Genomic DNA, 14,350 nt, shown 5'->3' on the forward strand with positions numbered 1-14,350 from the left:
AACACGATCTAGAGCATCTAATCTTGGTATCCAATTACCATTGGCTTTTATGTATGGAATGAAGCAGCCTATGTGAAATAAGTGCTCTTGTTTCTGTGCAGTTAATGGGCAGGAGAGGAACCTTTAAAGATCTCCATCGAGAGGAAAACTCTCCAACCTGGATATCATTGCAGTTCAGAGGTTTACACTGCCCCAGACACATCCATGGCTAGTTGGTCTCCTCAGGCCCTTCCTTTACAAAGCACCTTTCCTGCTTTATTAAGGCTCAGAATATTCACAAACAACATATTTACATAATTTAACATCCATAGTGTCTTGGATTGTGCATGATCATGTTGCTTAAGAGATTATACACTTGAAATATAAACCACAATGACAGGCAACTATTTATTTTTTGAAAGCTAATTTCCTGGTACTTTTAGGAAGAGCTGGGCTTAAGCAAGAAGTCCAGCTCTGCAGAAAATGCCTAAATTTCAGTAATCTACTTTCAATCCAAAATTAAAATGTTCAGTGAGGAAACTATGTCAATCAAGATCTGGATCTGGATCTGTTTCCTGGATCGGAGTAAACAAACTTCACTAAAATGCGTAGGAATTTATGATGTAAGATATGTCCCAAACCAATATATCTTCAAACAAATAAAAAGGAATATCAGGTTCATAAAAGTTGTAAAAAAATGTTTCTGCAGTTCCAGTATGTGCTATTTTTATTTGTTTTTACAAATGAAAATTTCTCAAGTTCCCAAAAATATAATTTTTGGTGAAAACGCACTTTCCATTTGAACATTTCCAGCTGATATACTTTGATATAGTTTTCGATAAATAAACTGGCAATAGTGGTCTTTAGCTTGGTGGTATCTCAAAAAATAAGTTTATATAATGCAAAGAATTATTCCAGGTTTAAAGATTTGAAAGTAGTTTTCCGAACTTCGGGACATTGGTGGTTTTGGTTTTGTTTTTAATAAAAAATTAGATTTTTTCATGGTATTAGGTAAAAAGCTTTTTTTTTATTAAATAATTCAGTAGCTCTATTTTAGACCTTTTTACCACTGGTTTACAAGCTTTTAACTATAACTGATTGAATTGGAAATTTGCCTATCTTTGTATCTGCCATCATAATATAATATACTCTGTTTTTCATCTACAAATGATCTGGGGAACTCACACTTGCTTTGTGCTACAGTTTAAATCCCTTGGCTTCAGAATGTTATGTTTGTGTTTCAAAGAACTTTTCTTTTGGTGAGACTCTTGTTATTGAAATATATTCTGTCAATTCAGTAACAGCTTGGGAAAATGAGATAAATTAAAAAATAGCTTGTAAATAATCAGCACAGACTCAGTAGTGTTTAGCAGTTTAATTTTTTCAAGCCTTTCTTAACTGAGTGTGGTTTAATCCCTCACAATCACTATTGCCAGACATCTGTTATTGCCACTGAAAGGGAGATTACAATGAATCCTCTGGAAATGCTTTCCTGAAATGAAAGTAGATTGATGAATGAGATCATATAAGAGACTCAGAGAATATATTCTAAGAAACAAAAAAGTTTAACTACAGGGAGGGAAGACACAGATGTCTATGGAGGAACAAAACTAGAGTTGGGGGTAGACCAAGGGGCGAATTGAAAGGATTGGAGGAGATGAAAGGAAACACCAAAAAACCTAAAAAAAAAGTGCAAGTCCCTGTATATTGGTCACTGTCTTATTTTCTCTGATTCCTTTTGCTTTCTTCACTTGCTCTGTCCTGCTCACTAGGGTGAGGGAAAGGCACTTGCCAAGGGATTGTGAAATAAACAACTGCCAAACTGTCTCATCTGGGAAACAGCACTACCCATTTCACACTTGCCTTTGAGAAAAACTTCTGCACCACCACCTAATCATGATTACAGTGTGAAAAGCATTCTACATCATTAATTATCCCAATTAAAATGATATTAATGGGACACCTCATGCTGTTGGCTGCATAGATCTTGCAAAGTGTTGAGCCACAAGGATGGATGCCAAGAGAAGTCATCTACAGTCCATCTTGTAAATTTCCAACCTGCAGTGGAAGGGTTGGGAAACCTGGTCACACGCTTGCCTGAAGTTCTTTCTTGGAAATCTATGAAAAATAACTGCTAGCCTCAAGAAAATGGGCTTTTTTTTGGCCAAAGTTTGGAATATTTTGGGTAACAAAATTATCTTATGCCTGTTTAGAGTCATATTCCTAGTTACTTGGTTGTTAATAGGTATATCCTGTAAAATCTTTGAATTTAAAGTACAGATTAACCAGAACAGTGAACTAAGAGCCTAACTCATTATTAAACTTACAGTACTATAAGGTCAAATTCTAATTTTCAGCAAATACTTTACCTACATTCTTTATGAAACAAAAAATTTTTTTTAAAATAATTCATTAAAGGGGTAGTAAAAATGCAAAAACTCCTGACAAAACATGACTATCAACTCATAAAGTAGATTCCAAATTATTTTGCAAAAAGAGTACTGTAAAAATTTTTTTTAAAATGTTTATTTACAGGGAAAACTGTTAACAAATTGGTGTTTGTTATCTGTGTTTCTGCTTGTTTTCAACTTATGACTCTTCTGGTGGACAGTACTGCCTAATGAATTTAAACAGCTGCCAACTGTGAATTGAGATGCAGGTTTTTCACAGGTTTGAAAAGGTAAATATCATTTAACCTGCCAGGGGCATGTAAATCATAACATATCACACTATATTAAACTCTTTAATTTCCAGAGAAGTTTTTTAAGTGGTGAAACAAAGAACATAATAAAAGCATTCTGGAAATGGCAATCCCCCTTTTTTTAGAGATGTACATAAACAAATATAAATTACAATAAATATAAATATAATATCTAGTTCCTTATGAGCTGTTCCACCAGCCTCAAATCAGAAAATCTAAAACCTTCAGAGTTAAAAGTATGACCAACAGATTTATCAACATGCTAATTGTATTAGGCCTTCATTTCTAGCCTAGTTTTCTACCAGTTTCATTCTCCTATTTTTATGACATTACTTTTAAAATGTGAACAAAGGAGGGTTCATTAAACCTCTCAATATAAAAACTCTTTAGAGCTAGAAATATTTTATGTATTGACAACCAACACAAGAACAAATACCTAGAAAAAGATTAACAACATCCCAGCATGACCCTGTCCTCAAATTCATCCTCTGCAATAAACAACTCTCTGTGAGCCCCAGTTTCTCTTGAGCTGCTTGAGGAAAAAGCTCAAAGAATTAGTTCAATGTGGAAAATTCAGGAAGAGAAATCTTTTTGGAGGAATGGGGAACCAGCAGAGAGATAAGGAAAGAATAGCTCAGAGTTCAGAGAGTCTTGAAAATGCTGAAACTTCAATAACACAGGTCCTCGAGTCAGCACTGTTTAGAAGGGGAGACAGAGACAGGGAGCACATACCTCCAATGGACTAAAATATTACAGCCCTGGAAAAGTAGAAACTGCTCTATTGGTGTATGATTTCAGCCTCTTTGGACAGCAGTGGAAGGCCTACGTACAACTCGAAGAAAGAATGACAAAATAAAGAGCGTGGATATTTAGAAGATAAGCTACAATTACTTTTCTGATTATTATTTATCTGTTGATATTGGAATAAAAACTATAGTACCTTGAGCAAAAGCAGTAAAAATTGGAGTGGAATAAAAATAATTCCATCTAAACTCTGCTATTTTCCCATAATATTCAGCCTATGTTTTCCGTCTAATTTTGACCAATTATAAATAATCAAATTCTCTAATGTAAGCAACTGGTTCCACTCCCTTAATGAATTACTTTTCACAAAAACACATATTCTTTCATTATTTTCCTAGTTACCTTTTGCCATTGTGGTGGTTTGGGCTAGGCCTTCCTTGGTGACCAGTTTGTAACCAAGGAAGGGCCCAGATTTACCCAGTATTCCCTACGATTTTTACGTAAGCCAGATTATAAGAAGAGAGGAGGAGAGGCCTTCGCTCTCTTTTTCCTTCCGGCGGCTTGGAGGTGCAGGTTCCCTGCTGTTGAGTCTGCCGTGTTGGGGAGCGAGGCCTGGTTAGGCCTTGTCGACCTTGGGAGACAGAGGTTGCCGGCGATCGTTCCGGAGCGACTCTCAGTTGTCCCAGGGGAGTAGTGAGATATTTTTCTTTGCTAACTTTTTAGTTGTTAGATATTGGGTCTTGGGATATCTATATATTTTATTTTAGTTTTGTTCCCTTTCTTTTCCCCCTTCCCTTTCCCTTGTGAAATTGTATATAAGTGTAAATATATTTATATATCTCACTTTGGTTGTCTCTCTCTCGTTTCGGGGTTTTCTTAGTTTTTTTTCTCCCTCTTCTCCCTGAGGTTGGGGGGGGGGACTTCTGGTGGTAAGGTTTGGAGACTTGGCAGGGAGCCAGCTTCAAACCATATCAGCCATGAGTACATATTTTAAGCTATTAAATTCTAGCTTGATTGATATTTTTCCTTCCTGAAGCAGGAAGGAAGTGTCAGGAACTTAAATCAAAATCAGGCAGAAAGTGAAGCAGGAAAAAAACCCACCCAAAACCCAATCAACCAACCAACCAAACAAACAAAAAAAACCCCCAAGAAATAAAAGGTAAAAAAAATATTTTTCATTCACTTTGTCTGTCATAACTGGCTAGACTGTATACAACATTTCTGTGCTTTCTTACCCCAAGAAAACTGTTGCAGAATTTATCAGCCTTGAAAGAGACTGATTGCTAATCCTTCCCTGCATTTCCTAAAATTCTGAATAAACTTTGTTGTGAAGAGATAAGTACAGCAGAAAGAGAAAAAAATTATGTTATTTTTCCCATTTCTTGACTTGATGCCATTGCCATTGAGGATCACACACATATTCTGATTCTTTTCCTATATCATAGCTGGTATCACAAACCAAATGTGCACATGTGCTTCTAAAGGTTCAGTCAGCCAGGAAAGAGAGAATTTAGTGTTTCCTGTGTGCAATACTTCCATGGGAAACTCAATATGAACTTTTACTTCCTTTCTATTCTCCTTCTTTTTTCAGCCTCAACACAATGTCAGAAAAATAGGGACTAAGATTTCAGAGTAGTGTTGGAAGGGGTGGGAAAAAGTTGAACATTGAAAGGGGGAGTTTCTTTTTCTTGAATTCTACTGCTGAGCTGTTTCCTGAAGCCTGAAAATTTTCCTTGGTGAGTTTGAGGAAATTAAATAATAGCCAGATATGCATCCTTTCTTCTCTGCAGCAGCTAGAGATAATAGTAATTCATGATTTTTCGGTAAGGTCGGACGCTAAAAGCACTGTGTGTCTGCTGCAGGCTCTGAGGTTTCAGGAGAAATAAAGATGAAATGCAGGCTTCTCTTGCAGAGCAGATGATAAACATCGTCATACAAGGACCTTTTCACATCTTGATTTTCTGTCAAATCATAAACCATTCCTTTAAATTTTCTTCAGCTGTATAATCATAAAAACTTTATATAAAACAACATTGAGTTAGTTTAATTCTTCTCAAAGATGGCAGAGCAGGAAACCTGCAGAAAATACAATGAAAGCTCTTCCAAGTATTCTCATGGTTATTTATACAGAGTTACTTCTGAACTATCTGCATCATAGACTACTGTAAATTTTTACAAAGGCTTCTGCAAAGGGGTAAATTTTTAAAAATTGACTTATTCATTATTTAAACTGTAGCTGATCTTCTTAGTTGTTCAATATTTGATTTACTTGTAGGCAATTTGGAAAAGACCACTTTTTTCCTGGGAAAAATATGTTCCAAAATATTTAAATAATTAAATTCCATTCTAAATAAGTAAATTAATAAATGCACGTATAAATAAATAAATCCTTCTGCTCTTTATCTCAGATTCTGTTTTTCAGCTAAGGGATAGATATTAGAGGACTATTGGTAATGTTGATGGGAAAAAAATGTCCTTAAATGGAATTATCAGAGCAATGTGGATGTATAAAAACACTCAAAAAAGGTCTCCAACACAAAACAATAATAGCATTCAAATCTTAGTGCTTCCTATGGGTGAAGAGAAAAAGTGTTGAGGTTTTCCACCTTGGAAAGTAATGGACCTTAGTTATAGACTTTACAGAAGGTTATTAACAGTTCTCTGTAGCACTTGGAGGTTTTTATGCTTAGGTACCTGTATCCTTGCTGATGTGGAGGATTTGAGGCTGCAGACTGAGACATGAACATTAATGAGGTTGACTCGGGATTACACTCCTCATCCCGTGTCTGTCAGTGACACCAGGTCAAATTTAACTCCACGAGGAGTTTCAAGGAGGTGAAGGGAACTGTTCCAAAGGTGCAGGGTGCTTCAGGATGTATAAATGGCAGAATATATACTTGTAAGGTAATCATTTATGGTGGCAATGAAAGTTTTTCCTTCAATCTGAGAAGGTGATGAGTAATCAAAAAGGATGGACAGGTAGTATAAATCTCCTAATATATGCCACTATCTTATCTCTTTTTCATGTCTTATTAAGGGTATTGCCTACAAATGGCTGTCTGGATTTGTCTTAGTTACTAGTGCAGTTAGAATTCAGTGGTATCCTAGAAGCTTTACAGCCTGGTTTCTTGCACGCTACAGAAATGTCCCTCATCAAAATTCAGTTTGTTCTTGTCCTCCCCAAGCTTCAATCTGATCTAGAGAGTGTTGCTTGAACTCTGCTTGATTTATTATCCTTTCCACTTTTGCTCATTATCACTAGGTAACCTAATTTACCAGAGCTCAGGTATCCTTTTCATGCTGATTAAAAGCGACTCTCTCTCTCTGCTTGATACAGACCTGTTTCCTTCTAGTTGAAAAAAAGTGATGATCCTGTTTGTCACTTCTCTTTGTTTGAATGTATAGCTAAGCCTTCTTGCAGAAGTCCCATATTTTACCTTACTCTTGTCCCTGGTTAGTATCCACTGAGTATTAATCAAAGTTGACTAGCTGTTGCCGTGATTTAACAAAGCAGGCAGCTAAACACCACACAGCTGTTTGTTCACTTCCCCCTCTTCGCTCTCTCTGAGTGAGAGAATCAGGAAAAGGTAAAACACATGGGTTGATATAAAACCAGTTAATTAGGAAAAAAAATGGGGGGAAAATAATAATAATAATAATGATTAAATAATGCAGTGGTGCACTCTTGCTTATCACTCACTGGTTGGTCAGTTGCCAAGCAGTGAACACTCACCCCAGCTCACTCAGGTTTTTTGTTCAGCATAGAATCCCAGATTGGTTTTGGTTGGAAGGGACCTTAAAAATCGTCTCATTCCACCCATGGCCATGGGCAGGAACACCTTCCACTATTCCATGTTTCTCCAAGCCCCATTCAACCTGGCCCTGGACACTTCAAGGGATGGAGCAGCCATAGGTTATCTAGGAAACTTGTGCCAGGTCTTCACCCCGTCACAGGGAGGAATTTCTTCCAAATATCCCATCTAACCCTGCCCTCAGTGAGAAGTCACTTTCCCTTGTCCTGTCCCTGCAGGCCCTTGTCGAAAGTCCCTCTCCAGCTATCTTGGAGATCTCTTAGGTTCTCCATGATGCCATAAATCTGGGATACCCCCTGAGTCAGATGGGGTCAACCTGTACAGCTGTGCCCCCTCCCAACTCCTCATGCACCCTCATCCTGTTGCTGGTGGGGTGTTGAAGGAGCAGAAAGGCCCCTAACTCTTTGTGAAAGTGCAACAATAGCTAAATCGTCAGTGTGTAACCAACATTATTCCCATCCTAAAACCAAAACACAATGCCATCTGCATACCAGCTACTAGGAAGAAAATTATCTCAGCCAAACCAGAATGCACACCAGTTTGAAATATTGTCATATAACCCACTGTTTGTTACAAATTACAGACTAAAAAGATGAATTCTCCAGCAATATTTTCTGATATTAGCTACTTTCCCCTATTTTGCAACAGCCCATCTCAATCCATGAGATCTGATAAGTTCCTCCAAAAAGCTATTGCTGGTCAAATATCTTTACATTATTTTCCTGCATGGCACTTGGAATGGCTCCCAAGAAACACTGAAGGGAGAAAAGAAAAATCATCTTTGCCATAATTTCCACTGAAATGTTGTGACACTGCTGTTGCAATTACTACCTATCACCAAGGCAGCCACTGCTGTCTGGTTACTTTTAAGCTCCTCTTTTGTTATTCAACCAGCATTTCCTACAGTGCCTTATATTATGTCCCATTTTGGAATAAGGATCAAGCCTTTTATTTTAGGATTAAGGATTTGCACTACAATGCAAATTGCAGATAATTATGATGATATTTAGGTGAATTTATAACTAGTCCTACGCAGAACAGCTCTATTCTCTCCCCTCCCATTTCTTACTGAAACACTCCCTCTATGCATGTCAGAAAATAGCAGAGGCTTTTGGTTCCTTTCCAGTGTTCCTGTGCTGTGAACTCATGTGTATTTTGCTATATATCACCCACTGGTATTTCTCACATTTTAATACTCTTATCTAGTCAAGAGGACATTGTATTATGCAATTCTCTCCATTGTAATCAATCATCTTCTGTATGTCACTATCTTTTAAAACTAAAAGCAGGCACCTTATTATTCTTTAAATTCCCCAGTGCCAAGTAACACATGCGTCACTGTCTATATATATTTATGAAGTTATCTATGACACTTTCTTTGCTGCTTGTGTACCTGTTGTGTAACTTTTTGTGGCTCAAGGTCAGGACCATGCCAGCTCATCTTCTGCAAATGAAAAAGAAATGGGTGAGCACTCATTATTCCAAGGACTTAAGGAAAGCTTATGACCAGGAAAGTTGTCCTTCAGACAAATCTTTCCTTATAATACTTCTTTACAAGCAGCTGCTGGAAAAGAAATTTGGATGATGTAAGTGAGCTGAGTGCTCGTTGCTTAGTGGCAAGAGGCAAGTTAACTTTATCTCAACATATTTTTCAAGTTAAGAGTTGTACCTGCTATCACCTAATAACAAATTATGTAGACTTTACATTAACTTTATTTTACTCTTATCAAATCATTAATGAATGAATCCAAAATTCTTCCAGTCTTTTACTGCCCTAGAGATACAAAAACAATTTATGCAAAATATCCCATTCAAGAAATAGAGCAAAATTCCCACCTCAGCTGTAAATAAACCAGTAAACCAGTTGTACACCTGTTCAATAAGAGCTTCTCTCTGTTGGGATCAGAACAACAAGTACAAATGTAATCAGCTGCAATTTAAATGGATAAATATGGCATAGGGAAACACATGAGGAGCCACAGACATCAATAGTGAAAAAAATCAGGTTTCTTAGTAGTTTGATTATTTTGCTTAAAGCTGGGATCAATAGTTGCTACTATGCAACCAAAAACTAGAGGGAGTATACAAAATTTGCAGTGTATTTAGTAGACACTGTGTGACTACACACTAGGAATAAGCCAGAATGGTAAGAACAAACCAACTTTGTACTTCCTTTATCTGACTATGCTGTAGGTACCTTTTTTTTTGTATCCTGCACACAGTTGTAAGCCTAGGACAGCAGAACAGTTGAGCTTATTTAAAATACATTTACTCTTTTAGACAATACATAGCTATTTTTAAGGCATTTTGTCTTCATGGAAAACTCTATTTTACTTGGTGTTTTAGAGTTCCTACTTCATAGACAACACGGTTTATAGTGGAAGTAACTGCAGATACTTATTCCATTGAGTGGCTAGCAACTAAAAAAAAAGTCTGGAAACGTTATTTGTGATTCTCTGACTCAGAGTGCTGTGTAAAATCAGCTGCATCAGTGTAGACACAATAGTCTAAAAGAAGAGAATAAGACAAGGTAAATATATACATTTTTTTTTAGATTAACTGGTAGATCTGGGGGAATCATTGTGTCTCAATACTTACATGAATAGTAAATACAAAAGTAGTCTTTAGAACATCCCCATGTGTGTCTGGGCACTCTGTCAAGCAAAACACCAAAAGTATTTCCTTTTTAGATGAGAAACAAGACAAAATGGGATATGTAATAACTAAATATCTGTGAATACACAACATAAAAAGTCACAGAATACAAAGTTCTGCATAAGAAGCAGTGATTTTATGGTTACAAGAGTTACATTGATCAGAAATAATGGAAGTTTATATTTAAAAAGTAGACAAGAATTAACTTTAAAGAAAGTTTTTTAGTAAGCTGGGAAGCTGTACTTTGTAGTGTTAGACCTCAGTCGGCATGACTTGTTTTAAATTGTTATATGCATTTAATCACATTGCTTCCATGAATATTTTAAACTCTTTTGAAACGTATTTTTCATTAGCTAAGCAGACACAAATTTCCATTACTTGTTATGGTAAAAGAAGAAAGAAAAGAAAATCCTTTAGCGAATTCCAGATTATGACTCATTTGATCTCTCAAGTTGCCTAAGTCTTAGTGATAAAAAAACATAAAAGCATTTTTTTATTTTGAAGTACTCATACAGAATTGTTGACTTTCCAAAGTAATTAAAGAAAAAAAATTAAAACTACATGAAGCCACAGTAAAGGATCTGTATATTTTCCTTTCTCCAATGAAGTGAAACATTTAGAAGAAAATCTCTTCAATACTTGTCAAACATATGGCAGACTGCTAATATAACGGCTTATTGAGAGTATAAGGAGATAAAAAAGTATTTTTAATCCATGGACATTCAGCAATTATGAAACTCAGGGACCAAAAGGAGCCAAGGGACCAAAAAAGGATGGAAAATTTTTAAAGTAATTCCATATATTAACAGCACCCATCATCTAATGGAGGTTTGGACCACACTTTGTGCCTCTGCTTTTCTGTAAGAAAACTGAATTAATCTCTTTACAGTTCTTAACTCCTCACCCAGGCGCTGCCACCCTTCCCTTCTCTCACACAATGAGTAAGTGGGATATTCTGCCACGCAAATTTTTCTAGCCGTGGAAGAAACAGGTACAACTTGATGATTAAGAAATGCCTTCATAGTATGTGAATCCTTCAGAGCCGTTTCTCAGGTTTGGAAAAGAAAGCAGCACACATTCCCAGATTAAAGCTGGCTAAGTTTTTTTCTGAGGGCAATCTCATCTATGAAAAAAATTGAATTTGCTTAAAGCATTTTGTTTTCCTATGCTTCCAGCTTCTAATGGACTGAGTCTCTCTCTTTTACACTTCAGGATTGTTTTTCTTGTTTTTATCTTTTCATCTCAGATTTGTAGGTGGAAGACAGCTGAAGGAACAAACCCAGACATTTTCCAAGAATTCTTTTAAAAAAAAATTCTATATTTTCCCAAGAACTTTTTTTTAACATTACTTTACTCTTCACTTTAGAATGGAAAGCTCTATTATGATATGTGGTCAGTAGTCATTAAGTTATTTACTCAGAGATAAATTCTGGACCTTCTGCAAAGTTTAAACAAACAGGTTGCCATGAGGAAGTAGGTTAAGATTCAGAGGCCAGCTTGGCAAAGCTTCACAATTTCTGTAAATACCATGTTCAAGAGTAATAGCAATTTCCTTTTAATCCTAGAAGAGGCCTTGGTCGGTTTGAGTCTAGACAGCAGAGAAAGTTGAACTTTTTATTTGTTTGGTTTTAATTGTTGTTTTTTTTCAACATATCACCCTGGCATCTTGGTATCTCTAGATAGCAAAGATTCCTGTATCAGGTTGATCTGGACACAACAGAAATGCATTACAGCTTTAGCTAAATTGCTTAATATTACCAAAAAAAACCCCCTTTCTTTCCTTGGAAGGCAAAAATCAATCTCTGGACAGCAGACAGTTGCCAACTATGACCTCACTTAGTTCATCCTTTTTAGGGAATTGATTTGTGCTAAGTGTTCTCTTTTTTTCTACTGTATTTTTGCCAGTAAACTCCTGCAGAAAGTGGATATATTTGGTTATTAGAAGCTAGCCACTTCCCATTGAACAGCAGTGCTAACAAAGATGCCTGGCTGCTTTACAAACAATTTTAGAGTGATTTGACCTCAGAATAAAGCTTGCAGGGCCTGTACAGAACTCATAACTTTGGGGTCTCTATCCAAGGAGAGGATTAAAATGTGGACCTTCAGGCATCTGATAAGCCAAATTTGGCTCAAAAATTATTTTTTGTTTGTTTGTTTTTCTCTCATTTGTTTTTGTGAAAAGCAGACGCTTTAAAAATAGAGGTTAGCAGACAGCTAAACCTGTAGTCAAGTATAAAAGATTAAAATTATGAGCACATCAGAAAAACAATAAAATCCTAAAGCTTATTCTCTTTGTAATCTTGAAAACTTGCACATAGAGGAAGAGAAGGTAATTTTATCAATCATTAAAACCAAGTTATGAGCCTGAAATGTAAACAAGAATTTCCAAGTCAGAGGCCCCTCCTGTTCACACCCTGTCCTAAAACCTCTAGCTTTAAAAAAAACACCACAGAATTTTAAAGCAAGTTTTTAAAGATTATTCATATAGTCATATACGGTCCTTGCTGCCCCAGACAAACACCATTTCTTGTATATACCTGTAACATAAGTGTAAATATATTTATATATATATTACTTTAGCTCTCTCTCTCTCGTTTTGGGTTTTCTTAGTTGTTTTTCTCCCTCTTCTCCCTGAGGTTTGCGGGGGGGGGGAACGGACGGACTTCTTGTGGTAAGGTTTGGAGACTTGGCAGGGAGCCAGCTTCAAACCATATCACTCTTATCTCTCTCAAAGCTATCTCATTTTAGCCAGTCAGAAACTTTGCTTTCCAATGTGTCACCGTTTTGCAGTGCAACATTTTATTATTTTGGTAATATCCTACCTCTTTAGTAGAAAACCTGTGATATATACATATAATATATGCTATCAGAATACCTGATTAGAATTACAATAAAAGCAGTGGGAAATTTTGCCCTCCTCCCTCAATGCAGCTCAGAACCAATAATTAACTACCTACCAAAAAAACCTTGCAGTGTCTGGAAAATAAAGTGTCCTATATTTCAATTACAGGTGTTAAAAATGCATTGCAAAATGGCAGTAGTAAAACTCTTGACAATAAATCTGAAAACTATATAGGTTAATGTACTTCTGTTATGCATTTTGTGAAACAGGCAGTATAAAAGCAAAATATGTTAATATGAAAAAGTATCTATAGTTAAGGATGGTTATCCCTTTTCATTATAAAGTTTTGGGAGTCTGTAGGGACTTTGAGGGGCTTTTTTGTTCTTGTTGGTTTGGGGGGTTTTTTGTTTCTTTGTTTTGGAGGTTTTATTGGTTTGTGGTTTTGGGTTTTTTTTATTGTTGCTGGGTTTTTTCCTTTCTCAGACAGAATATTTACAAATATTTTCGAGGTCAAATTCAACAAAGGTTCAGATCTTACTAGCACATAAAAAGTAAACCCATCTCTCTAGATGAGCTGAGTTCACTGCATTTACCCCAGTTTTTGCTCTCCCTTATTTTCTTCAAAAATATCTTCTCATACACAGACATTTTCTACTTTAAAAGGTTTTAGGATTTTTAATAAGTCACAAGGTTAATTCTCTTACATGATTGTACATATTTTATACTAATTATGGAAATGAAATACAAATGCCAACGATAAGTGGGTTTTATTCCAAAGGGTAAAAAAAAAGATTATTTCCACCTAAAAAAAACCAAAATAAAAATCTAAATGTTCTGTGTTTTCACTCTTTACTTCTTATTGTGCAAAACAATCAATGTGACAGTTCATAAGTCCTAAGAGCAAAACCTTTTTCTGAAAAACCTATCAACATTGACCTAATGCCTCTGGAATACAGAGGAAACAGCAATTTAAGTTGCATTTTCCCCGAAAGAAGAAATAAAAATTGTTATTGTCAAGCCTAAAAACAGACAGGGGAAAAAAATTTAGAGATAGGGTGGCAATGTATGTGTACCTTTCTGATCCAAAATGGTTTAGTAGACATTATTAGTGTGTATGTCCAGTTCCTCCTGTATACAGTGGGGATAAAAAAAGGTCTAAGATTTGTTTCTAGTTATCAGGGTACTGCCTGTCTTCTGCAAATCCTTAACAGAAAACTCCTGTAAGTCTCCAAATTGCCCAGTGAATATGTTGGATCCAGCACCAGCTATTGATTTTGTTGGTCAAATCTACCATTCTTGCCAATAAACTGCAGTGAAACGAACTGTATAACATTATGGAGAGTGTCCTGGGTTATAACACTGAAAGAGGAATTTTCCCTTCCCCTGCTTTCCCTGTAAGAGAAAACAGAGCTCGGAGGGGGGAAGGGAGGTCATTAACATCACAAAACATGTGGCTGCCCTAGGTTAATTGCCAATTAACCGGGGGCAGGGGGCGATTTCGGGGAGGAGAGGGAGCAGAGGCTGTTCGGGCCAGGAGACGGAGGGACTGCTTTCGGGCTTTTCTGGAGAAAAGCCTGGGAGCCAGCTGACTTTTCCCCTGGTTCTTTCACCCTGGTG

General features: G+C 36.4%; 1 long non-coding RNA gene across 1 annotated transcript; it reads right to left on the reverse strand.

The window, feature by feature from the left end:
* Positions 1-1,292: 1,292 nt before the first annotated feature.
* Positions 1,293-3,864, reverse strand: LOC108493088. Its single transcript, XR_001873333.1, has 4 exons — positions 3,827-3,864; positions 3,413-3,512; positions 1,943-2,037; positions 1,293-1,471 (listed from the first exon to the last, which is right to left on the reverse strand). It is a non-coding gene; the product is annotated as an uncharacterized LOC108493088 (long non-coding RNA).
* Positions 3,865-14,350: the final 10,486 nt, after the last annotated feature.

This window comes from Lepidothrix coronata, unplaced genomic scaffold (assembly GCF_001604755.1).
Source record: "Lepidothrix coronata isolate B3197 unplaced genomic scaffold, Lepidothrix_coronata-1.0 Scaffold14, whole genome shotgun sequence".
In the NCBI taxonomy this organism is placed as follows: Eukaryota; Metazoa; Chordata; class Aves; order Passeriformes; family Pipridae; genus Lepidothrix; species Lepidothrix coronata.